General features: G+C 32.4%; 1 long non-coding RNA gene across 1 annotated transcript; it reads right to left on the reverse strand.

Annotated features, from left to right (window-relative positions):
* Positions 1–2,536: 2,536 nt before the first annotated feature.
* LOC127714214 (uncharacterized) lies at positions 2,537–6,843 on the reverse strand. The gene is made up of 3 exons (XR_007987623.1): positions 6,674–6,843; positions 5,616–5,674; positions 2,537–3,849 (listed from the first exon to the last, which is right to left on the reverse strand). It is a non-coding gene; the product is annotated as an uncharacterized LOC127714214 (long non-coding RNA).
* Between the last annotated feature and the right edge of the window lie 6,789 nt (positions 6,844–13,632).

The following is a 13,632-nucleotide window of genomic DNA, read 5'->3' on the forward strand; positions in this document are numbered from 1 at the left end:
TGCAGGTCACACTGCTATTTATATGTACCATAGCCTATCATAGATGCATGCAGGTTTTATCTTCGTGCCCCTGGGTCCGTTCTCCCTGAGTTCGTTCGCCCTTAGTGTGCGTTCGCCCTGGGTTGGTTCTCCCTTCTTTTTTTTTAAATATGGATATTAAGGGAATTAAAGTTTAATAAACTTATTCAAATAGTTATATGGTGTAAATTCTAGAAATTCATGAAATAACATGGAATTTTTAAAAGTTAATGGCTTGTTTTGGACAGAGACATATATACACTGTTACAGTTGCCAATCTCTGTGAATTTATGTCTCTGGAGCATTTAAAATCACGGTTCAATGACATAATAATAGTTCTCACTGATAGTTGTAATACTTGTCTTTGGTGGAATGATAATACACAAAATTGTATAAAGAACGTTTTGCTTTGATAAACTAGTCTTGAAATGAGTAAAAACAATGATGTACATATACGAATTGTAAAATATGAAAAGGATTTAAAATAAAATTGAGAATGGAAATGGGGAATATGTCAAAGAGACAACAACCCAAAAGTTCATTTATTAAAATCAGAGACATTTATGTCTCTGTTATGATACTGCATAAATTGTATAGTTAACATATATCAATAAAGATAAGCACTTAAACAAAATTAAAGGGAAATTAATTTTTCGTTTGCAGCAATACACATATTCGCCGAATTTTTTAACATACTTTACCATACTCTGTTCAAATAATAAACATTATGCAAGTAGACAACATCTATTAAAAAAAATAAAAATCAGGGCGAATGGACCCTGCGCGAACAGGTATAAGGGCGAACAGGTACTAGGGCGAACGTGAATCAGGGCGAAACCAATGATAATATTGTAGTACAAAAACACTGACAGAAGCATTGGAAAAAAATAATATGTACACACACCTACTAAAATCATTTCCATACACAAATTTTAAACGTGTTCCACATAGTCCTTAATATCATGCAGGTTTTCGAAATCTACTTATTGTACACAACTTAGTACTCGAGCATTGTGCTGTGATCTTTGACTGAAACATCATATTATGTTTTCGTGCATTCAACGAGTTAAAATTTATGTTTGCTCAGGTAAAACATTATAGAAAATAAAGAAAAATGATTAGCCGACTTTTATTCTATGCTTTTGTTGATACTATATTTTCTGTACGAGGTGCTTATATATCATGAAGGAGAATGGGATATTCCCAGTTATATTTACAGTCAGTAGAAAAAAAGATTTAGGTTTGTACGCGATAATTTTATGTGCAAAGCAATATTTCAAATAAATGTTACACAAGACTTCTTTGCCATTCTGTACTTATATAATTATCGATTGCTACATTAACAAGGAACTGATAATATTACCTGGTTTATTTTTATTATTTTATGATGACCATTTACCACAACGTTTTCTTGTGAACCTGTAGATTTCTCAAAGAGAAAGTGCAAAACATTGAAGATTCAATTATCTTCTGTGTTAACGACATAGGCACAACGGATGCAAAATAATTTTTGTCACATTTTTTTGAAAACAAGAATTGCTTGCCTAAAAGGTATCGTATTACATGGAAATCGGAAAAGGCATGAACAAGTAAAGCGAATATCTGTCAGAAAAGCTTTGATATGAATACATCTTGTACATCTTGTTATCGCCCGAATAATTACAAACATTTCAAATAGTTCTGATAAATATATTAATTTTTGCATTTAATGCATGTATGAGGATGTGTATTATGTTCCATATATTCTGAGTATAAAATGACAAAAAATAACATAGAAGGCCATAAAATGAAAGTGAACACGTTAAATCAATGACAGTAAAAAAGCAAAAAAAAAGAAAGAACAAGAAAGAAGATATATAATTGTAATAGCTATGCTGAATATAGTATTGGAAAGCAAATATATGGACTGAGAATAAGACGACAAAACATGTCACAGAACATCTCAAATGAACCACAAACAAGTACTCAAATTACATGTAACAGGATCCAGTAGGGGTCATGGATAAGGAATATAATTATACAAGCTATGATGAATAGGCAAACTATTGTTGTGCGAATGCATGGTTTCAATTTTGATCTTAATTTTGGCAGGTTTCTGTAGTTGGTTTTATAACCCAAGTGTTCTTTGAATTTTCCTTTAGGATGCGGATCTAGATGATTGAATTCAGTATAAAGTCCTTTCAGATCATCTAGCATTGCCTTATAGCTTAATGAAGCTTGCTGGAAGGTTTCCAATTGATAGAGCTATACAGGTTCTTTAGTTTTTGACCATGCCCAAACGAGCTATCAGGAAAGTGAGTGCATAACCATGGATTCCCAAAGAAGTAATGAGGCAGGTTTTTGATTTCTATGCATAGACCCAGAAAAAAAGAGAAAATATCCTAGAGCCTCTTTCAACCCAGATAGTGAAATATGGTCGCTTGGCGTTGTAAGAAAAGTAACGCAGTAGAAACAAATAGTCTTTAAATGTTGAGATGCAGGAATCGATCTCATCTAATTTGTTTTATGCTGATTGGCTACATACGATTTCAGCAAACAACAAGCAGTCATAAGGAAGCTTTTGCAATTGTTTGCACCTGTCCTAGGTCAGGAATCTGATGTTCAGTGGTTGTAGTCTGTTTATGTGGTTCATAAGTGTTTTCGTTTTTGTATAGATTAGACCGTTGGTTTTTCCGTTTGAATGGTTTTACACTAGTAATTTTTGGGGCCCTTTATAGCTTGCTGCTCGATGTGAGCCTAGGCTCCGTGTTGAAGACCGTACCTTGACCTATAATGGTTTACTTTTATAAATTGTGACTTGGATGGAGAGTTGTCTCATTGGTACTCATACCACATCTTCCTATATCTATTTGCTGTTATTTTGTCTACAAACATCAAGAATATGTTTTTCATATCCAGACGTACATTCTCTTCATAAACAAGCACTGTCAAACGTTGATGAGGCTTTTGTGCTGCGATGTGCCCACTTCATTACAGCATAAACTTGACAGTTCATTTGTTCAATTCTAAATCCATGGGGTAATATTTCAGTATATGGGTTGGGAACACGATCATTCCGTAAATGAAATGCTGGGACAAAATCAATATCAAGGCTTGGTTTTTTATCGGACTCTATTGCCACATGCACACCTTGTACCAATTTGATGTCGTCACGAAGATCAGATATGTCTTTCTCTTTGTTAAGCGTTATGATGATATCGAATGTAGGAGGTTTTTTTTTGCAGTACGACAAAGAAAATAAGAACTGTGTTTATCATATAATTTGTCATTAATCACTTTTCGCGTTTTGTCAATTATAGATTTGAAAACTTTCTCCTACAATTTTTTTGTGTTTAAGAAGTACTCTCCATTTGCAAACTTTTTAAATATTTCGGTCTTTTCTATCCCAGGAAATCTTCTAATAAGATATTCAGCATTAATGACACAAAGTTTCATCATGCCAAGAATTTCCTCAGAGGAATAATATCTTGCCAACTCTTTCGATACTATCATTCCACTTATATCAAATAGAAGTATTCAATCAAACTCTAAAGCATCGTTGACCTTCAACCCATCCCTCGAACTACAAAATCGGATTAAGTCGTCCTTGATAATAAGTCTTTCAAAATCTTCATTTGCAAATTTCTTGACGTTTTTCATTACCCACCTCAATATTTCATCGGTTGTTTCGCAGTGTTTCTTCCCCTCTGTGTCGTTTATATTCATACTACTCGAAAATCAGCTTTCACGTATCAATGCATCCAAATCCTGTTCATGTGGACCCAAAGCAAAAACTGGTAGCTGCCAGTTGTTTATTTTTTCGCCTATCTGGTCCATAATCTCCAGATCTTTCTAAAATAGATAATGATAATATATTCACTTAAATGATCTCCATAATTATAAATCTTGTTTAAAAAAACAATCTCCTATAATATAAGTAGCATCAAACCATTCAGTAGAAAAAAACAAAGGATATGGGGTATTCATTCATGACACAAAATCTGTACATGCACAACTAACAAAAAACATACAAAAAGCAAAGAAACAGCGCTTTTATTGCTGTTCTGCATCTCAAAGCCACAGTGAGGCCTTCAAAACGGAGCCATTTTGTTTGATTTGGATTAAAATAATAGTTTTGATGGAAATTCGATTGTTTAATTTAATTCATCAATAATAAACTCGCAATTATCTAGATATTCTAATGTGATTGTCACTGAATATATCCCATCGTTTTGATAATAGAAAAACCATAGTTTAACGTTATGTCATCAGGTGAATAATAACATCGTCACAACTCGCCATCACTAGCCGGATGTTTTGTCTACTAGCTTTGGAGAGTTGACAAAAAAAGAATTAAATGCACTCCATAAATTATTTTTAAGTATCTCTGTCTCCGAAGGAAACAAATTGTGTATACTTCATCATCTTAGTAACGTTTACAGTCACTACAGAATATAAGAGAAATGACAAACTAAAGATGATTATATTTGAAAATCGGTATCCACATGGACCAACAACCAATTCTATATTGTTCTGTCGGAATGTACCCATAATTTCATGGACTTGCAAACAGATTTATCATGTTGACAATATTGCAGTGGAAAGCTCGTAAACCTTATGTGTATAGGTTCATTTTTGAACGGTTATTTTAAGGTATAAATTCCGTTATCATTTGAAAAACATTGAATTTGAGATATAAGAAGTCGGAAAATAAGTAAACGCGCAAATTGTATAAGAATTTAGTTTTGCGTGTCCGAACAAGTAAGCAATATCTTAGACCAATCTGTTTAATGACTTTACAAACTTTACGACATTGAAGAATTATTTTTCAATATCTTGATGATGAATCAATTTAGATAAATGCACTTAATTTGATGATTTTTGAAAAAAAAAGAAATCCTTCCAGTTGTAATTTGCATTACAAATGTGACTTTAATTCCGACAAATTGTCACATTGTCAGATTCCAGTAATTGTATCAGCAGATAACCTAATGATAGCGTAAAATATGATTTAAATGGATATTGAATAGTCGTATAAAGTAAATAATTCCGGAACCATTCATCCACTTCACAGGTAGATCAAGTAGGTTCATTTAGTAAGAATATACACTACAGTAAATTGTCATTGTCGACAAATATTTGATTTTTTTATCATTAGCTTTCCAACCAAAAAGAAAAGCTAGGCTCATCGAACTTTTTCTGTTTCACATTGACTATGCATTTGTTTTAGTGAACCAACAATGAACACATATCGTTTTTCATCCTGCTATTTAACCTTGGTGCATTACTATACATTAAGTTCTTCATTAAAGTATTCTCATTTGATATATTCAAAGTAACAAAGTGTTTTATTCATTTTGTCTATTATATGTTTATACACATGTAATAAACATATGATAAACAAAATGAATAAACCACTTTATGAATAGAACTTTTCTGGATTAACCTGCATCAGGAACGTTCAAATCCTTCTATTTGAAATTTTTCGAAATCAATTCATCTGGATTTTCTATCCCTGAAAGAGTTGAAACCTTAGTCTCTTAATAAGTTCTAAATCTATGATCGGAAAATTTTAGAAAAGTTTTTTTTAATAAATCATGGATCACCAAAGTACTGACTTATGAGTTGAAGATACTCTCGGGGATTGATAGTCCGTAAGCAGTGATATCGACCATTCCTGTAAAAGATGAAAATAAAGCTTAAATTATTTTACAAACGAAACACGACCAACAGATAAAGAACAGTATACAAAACAGACGAAAGAAAACTTAAGACTTAGCAACAAACACCTCACAAAAAAAACGTGGGGTGATCTCAGGTCCACATTGTAACACCCGTCGTGTTTCTTGTGTAAGAAACTCGTTGAAAAGTCCAATTCGGTGGTGTCACATTCGTGGAAAAGAGGAAGGAATTGTGGGTACAACATCTGGAACATATCCATTGTCATCTGTGGAACAGATATTCCATAGGATCAATCAACTCGCGATTATGTCCGTAACATTTTTTGAAGGGGTGGCCTCAACTTCATCACTTGGAACCATAAGTTTACTACCTTCCTTGTAAGCATCAACCCTCTTTCATGGAAACCGTGAAATGAATGCAAGCTCTTAAATAGTGTATCAACTGGGAGATATATACTTCATATGCAGGCGCTGATGAATCTTGTTAAACACGTTTAATTATTAAGTGACAGAACATCATCTGTATAGCGGAAAGTGTAATTTAAAGATATTACTAGCTTCTTTTCATTTTTCCCAGGAATCTTCTGTATAAATTCTACCTCATATGAATGAATAGACAAAAACATGTGTATATCGACTTGTATATGCCAACATATATACATGTATATACATTTTGTATTAATGAGTATCCAAGACGTAAATCCTTAACTATATCTTTTTTTTAAATGATTGATTAAAACTCTGTTTTATAAAATATATATATACAAGTCAAATATAAACGTCTATTTAAATTTTCAATTTGATGGATTTAACAAAACATGTATAAATAGGAATGTATTTCTAATTTTATTGAAATACATTACCTCATCAATAAGTAATTCCAGAATGCACTATAATATATTGGTCATTTTGTCCGTTTTAATTGTTAAGAGTGTAGTCGTCATATACAATAAAAATATGATTATATTTGGTAGTACATAAACTTTTTATCTTACCTTGACTTTAGCTGGTATCAATATTTTGATAGTTACTGTATTGATCTCGCTAACGGTGACATATATATCAATTTTCGAAAAATCAAACAGGTAGCTTTTTAATATGCAGCCATCGTACTATGTGCAGTAAACTATAGACATAATCAAACACATGTCTCTGGATAAATCATGGCAATATTTGCTTCAAATGTTAGATGGACAAATGAGTTTGGTCATATATTTGTCCACTTATAATGACATTCTGACAATTTCGAAAAATACTTTTGATTAGCTTTTTTTTATTTGTTTTGATAAAAAGAATTGTTTTGATACAACTGTTGATGTATTACACATTCAGTGGCACTGTCGCCCATATTTATATTTTAGATCAATTCTTAACGACTCAGAAAGAAGTATTTAACCTGCAGCATCAACTACTTGGCCTGACTTGTTAGGCTTTAATCTGTTCATTCCTTTAACAAATGATTACCTTGAATAAGATTTTGAACCCGAAATGATGCATCACCTGGTTTGTGTCATCTTGTTCAGTTTTTAGTTTAATACAAACCCTGTAATATCTTATCAATTGGGAGACATACATCTTAGCTTGAATGTATGTAAAAAGTACATACTTAAAATTAATATTGCAAAGGATGAAATATCCTTCCTGATCACATGAGATTTTCTATGCTTTGGTTATGTGTCATCTGTGTTTCTTTTGACTCATTGATCTAGAGAAACTGTTGGTATCTTCTTCCATTTCAAACAAGGAAGAGATAAGCATTTTTGTTTTGTTGTGTAATAAAATTAAGACGGTACTTAAAAACCCCCATGATCTATCGACATTATTAGTTAGACAGTGTGCTAGTAACCTATTTATTGACATCATATATATCGTATTAGGTCACTAGCACACTGTGTAACGAATTTATCTTACCATATAACTTAGCATGTGGTATTTACACTAATGGCATATCAAAGTGATCTTCAATATAAAGAACCTACTTCCATTGGTCTATACAAAAATAAATGGCAACAATAACAACTTGTTAGCTTTTGATATGTTTTCTGCATTAATTTCAATCGTTCATCATCAATGTCTTCGTTTCTAGTCCGGGCGAAACGTTTCAGATTTTTCCTCAACGTCGTGTTGTTTTATAAAGGGACGTAATAACACTACTAACCGTGAATTATAATAAACCACGCCTACTAACCCCATATGAAGTATACACGGTCTCCACGCGGACGCTTTTAACCAATGATATTCCTAGAAATGTATAGGAGGTAAGATAAATATTTATATGCGTGTTCGTGTGATTTTCGGAAATATTTCGTCCCGACTCCAGTCTGTCTTTAATATTTTAATTCACATGCCCGTCCGTTTGTCTGTTTACTTCGTATTAAGCCATACTCCATATATATTGCTCGCATGCAAGTATTTGAATAAATGAGGAGTTTTATGACCAATACAAAAAATAACCAAATCCATCTAAAGTCAATTTTTTGAAGGAGTTGCAACATAGTCTCTTAATTATTTCTAATACAGAGAATATCAGAATCTAAAATAAAGACTGAAAGTCGGTGTAACTGCAGTATTTCAATAATCTGTTCTTCGAAAATCATGTTTCTTACTTTAAACAGGAACAACCAAGAAAAGAGTTTCTAGTAAATGACATTTTTATTTTATTTTTCAGTTGTTGATAAGTTGATGAGTTTATACAATGAACAATGCACAATACATGTGCAGCAACCACGAAGGCGAGTTTTCCATCAACAATCCAAACTTTTCTGATTGGGTTCCTTTAATATATCCTCCAAAACTAGAAATTAAAGAAACAACAGACACGGAGTCCTCCACCTCATTTTTAGAAAAGAGGGACGAAAAATACCAGAGGGACAGTCAAACTCATAGATCGAAAACAAACTGACAACGCCATGGCCAAAAATAAAAAGACAAACAGACAAATAATAGTACAGATGACACAACATAGAAAACCAAAGACTAAGCAACACGAACCCCACCAAAAACTGGGGGTGATCTCAGGTGCTCCGGAAGGGTAAGCAGATCCTGCTCCACATTTAGACTTATACCTCGAATTTGACATAAGTGGTCATCTCATTACCAAAACCATGACAAGCGAGACGATTTTAATTTTGAAATTATAAATTTTCCCCACCTTAGCAGCAATATACCAATTTCACCTGCATATGGGATATACATTTCCCAACTCATTCGGTATTCAAGAGCTTGCAGCTGCTATTCAGACTTTAAAAAACTTCACAAGTGTCTGAGCAGAAAGTTGATGAGCCAAGGTTATGGCAAAGAACGTCTCGTCCTGTTTCTAAAAAAGTTCATCGGAAGACACCAAGACCTTGTTGATAAATATTCCGTATCAACTTCACAAATAATACATGATGGTCTTGAATTTTGGATAATAGGTACTGACGTTGTTTATCATCTTAATTACGTGTTAAAATTCCCCTTTTTTGTCCTTGTATATTTTCAACATTTACTGTTTATCCATTTTTGATTATATACTTATGACGTGGATCGGTACTTATAAATCCCGCAATTGTGTTATGGCCAATTTTGAGTTCTTGTCTTTCATTTTTGCTTATGAACTTTGTCCACATGCCATTTTGTGTTTCTTTGTTGCAACAGTTATTTGTTTTTATGGTGATTAAGATTATATTACGATGTTGACTGCTGTAACTCAATTTTTGACGATTTTACCTATTGTGTCTGTTTGTTTTGCTCACACATTGTTGTCAACATAATGGAATTCTATGCCACTGTCATACAAGTGAGAGGTTTAGCTAGCTATAAAAACATGTTTAATCCACCATTTTATACATAAGGAAATGCCTTTACCAAGTCAGGAATATGACAGTTGTTTTCCATTCGTTAGATGTGTTTGAGCTTTTAATTTTGCCATTTTATAAATGACTTTCCGTTTTGAATTTCCCTTGGAGTTTGGTATTTTTTGTTATTTTACTTTTTTCTACCAATAATTCTTGTTTTGAAGTCGAAACATTCTTTTTCATCCTTGAAGTAACAAGACATATTACAATATCAAAATTATGGCCTCTAAATTCCTTCCAAACACATGAGTCTCCCAGTTATTGTCTCTCTTTTAAATTATTCAATCTTTTTTTGATTATTTTTTTTTTCAACCTTATTCTAGAATTTTTTACATACAACTGCTTAAAAGGTTATGCTGTGGAGATGGTGGTATTTTGGACATCTGTATGAGTTAATATGTTAGTCGAACATCTTGACGAGCTGGATACATATCGTTCTTTATGAAGACTTTTGTGAAGTCTACGTATCCAGTATAAAGACGGAAGAATGTCATCGTCCTTTTTTATGTTAATACCATAGGAGAGAAGGGTAGATTTGTGATTCTTTTAAATCTCCTCTTTCGTGAATAACTTAAGATACATGTGGGATTCCCGGTTTAAGTTGCATATTTCAAATAATGATTTTTTGCATAAAAAACAATACTGTTTAGGCATTTGCTTTATTACAAAAGTTAATGATAAGTTATTTAAAAGTAGTTATGGAACTAGTTTAAAGCACTGAAAGATTACATGTAGAACACCCACTAGAGGCCGCGATTAGTTGGTACTTTACGGGGTTCTTGTGGAGCTTAGGTAACCAATACATAGCAGGTACCTTCAAATGTTCAGAAAAGGCCCTAAGCTGAGATATAATAATGATGTGATAGTTTACTATATGACTTTCTATTGAACGCATGGACCTGAATAACGAAGACTTTGTAATGTCATTCTTAAGAATTTTCGTGAAGTATTTACGTCATACCACCGCCACATTCTTGGCCGTTTTGTCGGCCGGTACAAACACAAACCGCTTTGCGGGAACTTGAAGTTCCAAGAAAAGTTTTCCTGTCATTAAAATAACTTAAACCATGTAAATAGCAGTTGATAGGCCAGGAATGTTGAAAGAAGAACGGCGGTCTGATTATGAAAAAAGGTGTATCTATTCCATCGTAATCGGACATCATTACTAAATACTTTCTATAAATACTTCATAAGTTTTGATTGTTGTTAATATTATTATTTAACAGAACAATCACAACATAGAAGGACATACCCTGCATGACAAAAAAAAATAGTACAAATTCATGGGAATATTAAATACAAAACAAAAGATAAGCTTGATTTTATTTTCTATAATTTTTTTAGTTACATGCACCTCTTATAGAAATACGATTCAAAATTTTATTCTAATTTGAACATTTTTTTTTCTTTTTTATAGGGCCCATACGCGTTGACAGTGTAAACATTTTTACTTTGAATTGCAGACAATATGTTCGTCGTTCAGCGCTTGAACATTCTGATAAAACCACATGAAAGAAGCATTTAATGTTATAATAAATATCCAAAATATCAACTGAAATCGATGGGGTTTTTTTTTTCATTTTGTTTTTGCCTGCATCAGATTGATTGATGTACAACAGCTGTTTATCATTTCATCTTCTGAGAATTGATATATTAGTCAATATCATGATTACGTGTATTAAATGTGACTAAAAAAAGCGAATACTAATTTCTCAGGTATGACAACTTATTTCATTTGCGTTCAATTGGTTTCTTTTCTTTATATTTTAGGCATATTTGAAGATCTTTTGGTAATGTTATGTCAATAAGAACTGTAAACGTGTAAAAATATGGTATAACGGGTATTGCAGGTGTGTTGTATTAATACTATGATTTTAATCAACAGAGAGAAAGGATATAGTATATCAATTCATGACATAAATAAATTATTTCAACATTTTTTCATTAAATTCAGATCGATTAAATCTCTCGAACAATATGATACGTGTCATTATTTATTTTTTCGTAATAAATTACTATCAAAATTAATATGATAATAAGAATGTATTTGATATTTGCCACGGGTTGTTATTAAAAAAACCACAATAAACCAATCAATCATCAAGTTATAAACTTGGAATATCGTTTATGTTCATCATAAAATTTTTAAAACTACCCCTTACAAAAAGTTCAACTATTACACGTCTCAGTTTGAGCTTCAACAAACAAATGAAAATAAAAATTGTTTTGATAGTTATGCTTTTTTGTATTGGCCTTCGTTAGGCAGACTTAACAAATAAAGTCTAAGGTTAACTTTGCCAGAAGGAATCTGCACCTTAATTTCATAATGTTTTGTAAATTCATAAATGGACATTTTAAAAGGTATGTTATGAATCATGTCAATACCTGACTAGCACCGACTGTGGAGCTGTTGATACCCTCTGGGACTTATAGTCCTACAGCAGAGGTATCGACCAGGTGCTTTAAAAAAGAAAACAGTTTAAAAATTCTATGGTATCAAAGTAACAATGTGCAAAGCCTATGGCTTATGATAAGCTATAAAAGGATCTGTTTGACAAAATGTGAATCAATTCAAGAAAAAATGAACAGTATGATACATATTACAACAATGAACGAAATGCAAATATGGCAGACAGTAACCAACGACAACCACTGCGTTACAGTTTAAGTTTGAGACAGACACACACAGGTGTCAAGGGTATGGCGGATTAACATATTTGTTAGCGCATATCCTTTTCTAAGCTAAGATTTTTGGGTTACAACATTTTTAGAAAAAATGCAGAAATCAGTCTGAAAATGCTTTTTTTTTTTGGTCAACATGAAGCAGAAAAACAGTTAACAAGCACACAAAAGGCACAAAATACCGATCTATGAACATTCGCAGTCACTGAAAGCTAGTTAAAAGCTAAATTAGTACTGATAAATAAATTATGTTCTGCCAGACTTTACTTTTAAAATCATAGTATTCAAACAAAAACTCTTTGTGGAGACAAGCAACGAAATTGTCAATAACTTCTTATAACCGACAAATTGTTCGAAGTCTTAAAAGAAGAGGTATGATAAGAGCCATTTTTTTTTTTTGGCACTTGAAATTGCTTAAATAGTAAATTTATTCAAGTCTTTCAAAATTATGTTTTTATTGATAATTAAACAAACTGGAATAATCTTAACACATAAGTGCATAAAGGTCACTTGCGATGTCGCACTGACGTCACATACATGTTGTAACTGACATAGTTGACCTTAAGAAAATAGTTATAAGTTATACATGTTATAGCTTTACCCAAAAATATATTTAACACAGATATGCTTCTATGTCGTATAAATTTTATAGCAAAATATCTTTTTTGGTAAAGCTGTTGTTCATATCGAAAAATTACAAATTATATGTGTATTCAATTGGTATTGGTACGATACCGATATGTACGATTGATAGATATAACGCGTTTCATTGAATCATCTCCTCTACAACCATCTCCAAGATTTACATTTTAATTTTTAATTTTCATAAATTGTAATGATTCAGTTAAATGCAATGTATTTTCAGACCAAATTCAACAATGGAAATGTTACCCGGAGTAGGCATTAATATGAACAACTGGAGGAAACCTCTTTGAGGGGAGGGACAGGGGGCGGGAACCCGGGAGTAAGGGGCGGGAACCGGGAGTAAGGGGGACGGGAACCGGGAGTAAGGGGCGGGAACATGAAGAATTCGAGGAAACAGGGAAACCGATTCAGTGCTGTATTAAACAAACATCTTACACGATAAAAGGTGTTGTTATTCTTTATGACCATCTTATTGCGTTTGGAGATTATTAACAGAAGATTGCATGCGAAAAAGAACGTTTCCGGACTTTCCGATTTGTCCGTACTGTATTGTGTCTGTATCCAATGGGAAGGTCTAAAACCCAGGAAACTTATTTTCGATACGTTTTCATCTGTAACTTTCGTTTTACTCAACATATTGTTAAAATTTAAACTGTATGATAAAGAACAGGATAAATACTTACATTATTTGTAAAGTTTGTAAAAATAGAAAATTTATAATTGAAAAAAAATATGCCAGGACAGTTAAATTTTAAGAAAAATATGGCGGAAAATGCCGAGAAAAATTTACT

The sequence above is a fragment of the Mytilus californianus genome, unplaced genomic scaffold (genome assembly GCF_021869535.1).
Source record: "Mytilus californianus isolate M0D057914Y unplaced genomic scaffold, xbMytCali1.0.p SCAF_9, whole genome shotgun sequence".
In the NCBI taxonomy this organism is placed as follows: domain Eukaryota; kingdom Metazoa; phylum Mollusca; class Bivalvia; order Mytilida; family Mytilidae; genus Mytilus; species Mytilus californianus.